Here is a 2,429-nt window from a genome sequence, read left to right as displayed (position 1 = left end):
CCCCCCCCCCCCCCCCCCCCCCCCCCCCCCCCCCCCCCCCCCCCCCCCCCCCCCCCCCCCCCCCCCCCCCCCCCCCCCCCCCCCCCCCCCCCCCCCCCCCCCCCCCCCCCCCCCCCCCCCCCCCCCCCCCCCCCCCCCCCCCCCCCCCCCCCCCCCCCCCCCCCCCCCCCCCCCCCCCCCCCCCCCCCCCCCCCCCCCCCCCCCCCCCCCCCCCCCCCCCCCCCCCCCCCCCCCCCCCCCCCCCCCCCCCCCCCCCCCCCCCCCCCCCCCCCCCCCCCCCCCCCCCCCCCCCCCCCCCCCCCCCCCCCCCCCCCCCCCCCCCCCCCCCCCCCCCCCCCCCCCCCCCCCCCCCCCCCCCCCCCCCCCCCCCCCCCCCCCCCCCCCCCCCCCCCCCCCCCCCCCCCCCCCCCCCCCCCCCCCCCCCCCCCCCCCCCCCCCCCCCCCCCCCCCCCCCCCCCCCCCCCCCCCCCCCCCCCCCCCCCCCCCCCCCCCCCCCCCCCCCCCCCCCCCCCCCCCCCCCCCCCCCCCCCCCCCCCCCCCCCCCCCCCCCCCCCCCCCCCCCCCCCCCCCCCCCCCCCCCCCCCCCCCCCCCCCCCCCCCCCCCCCCCCCCCCCCCCCCCCCCCCCCCCCCCCCCCCCCCCCCCCCCCCCCCCCCCCCCCCCCCCCCCCCCCCCCCCCCCCCATCGATATAACCGGACTATCGATACGGACTATCGATATATCCGATCCTGCGGCATGTAAATGTTCTCCGTGCGTTCATAGAAATAGTATTGTAATAAGCAGTACTATCGATATAACCGATATCCATATAACCAGACTTTACTGTATATATTTTTTGTGTTGCCGCACACTGTACTATTACCATTAGTTTTACCGCTGCAAAATAAATAGATAGATACAGTAAGTAAATAAATAAATAAAAATGTAATTCAATTAAAATAAAAAAGCAGGTCAGCTTGAACTTATCGTGGCCCGCATTGCCGAATATTATTCTCATATTGTTGCGGCTTATGATCAGAGCTGTTCTGCAATATCTTTTGTTATCATTATTCTCATTGAGACTTTGTTTCGTGTATAATTTGACTGAAGAATGGCAAATTGAAGGGCTGAGAGAAACGTTTTAAAACGGCACATGCAAACTACCATCGTTTGCACGTTAAAAAAAAAACTACGGACCATGCTTCCGGGTCAGGTTTCCACAAACTTTGATTTTTTTAGTTTCGTTCATCTTCCGGATTGTTTTGGTTGTTATTATGGCATATGTGTGTGTGTGTGTGTGTGTGTGTGTGTGTGTGTGTGTGTGTGTGTGTGTGTGTGTGTGTGTGTGTGTGTGTGTGTGTGTGTGTGTGTGTGTGTGTGTGCGCTTGAACGGATCGATCGCAGAAGGTGGTTGACCAAAAAGCAGCTCTTTGGTTCAACAAAAAGTGGACATTGTGAGCTTCTTATTGAATTTGCTTATCTTGTGTACTTTACCAAACGGCAAAAGTAGAGACGTATTCCATTTGAACGCAGCATGATCGAGAGAAAAAAAATCACTTCTGGCTTTTCCTTACTTCAACAGCCAATCAGAAACTACCGACATTAAAAAAAATGTCAAAACGATTATTTAACAACACAATACAATTTATGTCATCTTAATATTATGATTATGATGCTCAAACATAAAATGAAAATGAATAATCCAACATAAAATGACACAAGGTTGGGCACCTCTGCGGAGACGATTCTGTTGCCTGGCGAAATGACGTCTGGGTAGGCGCTTGGAGAACGGGAACAAAAAATAAGAACTCAGCTGTACTGTTTTGTGGAAATGAAGCCTCGGTAAAGTACAGTGATGCCTCGGCTTACGAACGCTTGGCTAACAAACCTTTTAGCTCACGAACGTTAAATTCACGAGAATTTAATCTTGGCATCGGGTACACACGGAGCGCCGCAATGAGCGATGTGTCGTTTGCGAACGAGCCCGTTCTCCCAACAAGGAAATGGCAGCCTACTTTTTTTGTCCTCTATTCCCCGCCCCCAGGCTTCGGTTAAAGCTGCACATGATTGGTCAAGAACGCAGCAGTGAGGGGAGGAGTTCCAGAAACACAGAGCTGCAAATTAAAATAGATAGGCAGACAACAGAGAGAGAGTGAGAAAATGCATAGAAAACACTGCAATTCGGACTCGTTTCAACTTTATTGATAGTTCAAAGGCGGCGTGTAGACTGCAAGGTTAAAATATCCCATCAATCAGACTCCACAAATAACCCGTACAAGCCATCTGTACACTTGATGCAAAAAGCTATCAACCCGGCTAAACGGAGCACAATTGAGGAGGAACAAGGTAAAATGATCGCAGAGAAAGCACGGCGACTTCACTCGGATATCGTCAAGAGGCAACCTGGAAGTTCGTCATCCATTGATGATTTCAAGGCTAGCCACGGATGG

Source organism: Hippocampus bargibanti, linkage group LG20 (genome assembly GCF_051943395.1).
Source record: "Hippocampus bargibanti isolate YZ-2025 linkage group LG20, ASM5194339v1, whole genome shotgun sequence".
Classification (NCBI taxonomy): Eukaryota; Metazoa; Chordata; class Actinopteri; order Syngnathiformes; family Syngnathidae; genus Hippocampus; species Hippocampus bargibanti.
This window is presented reverse-complemented; position numbering follows the sequence as displayed.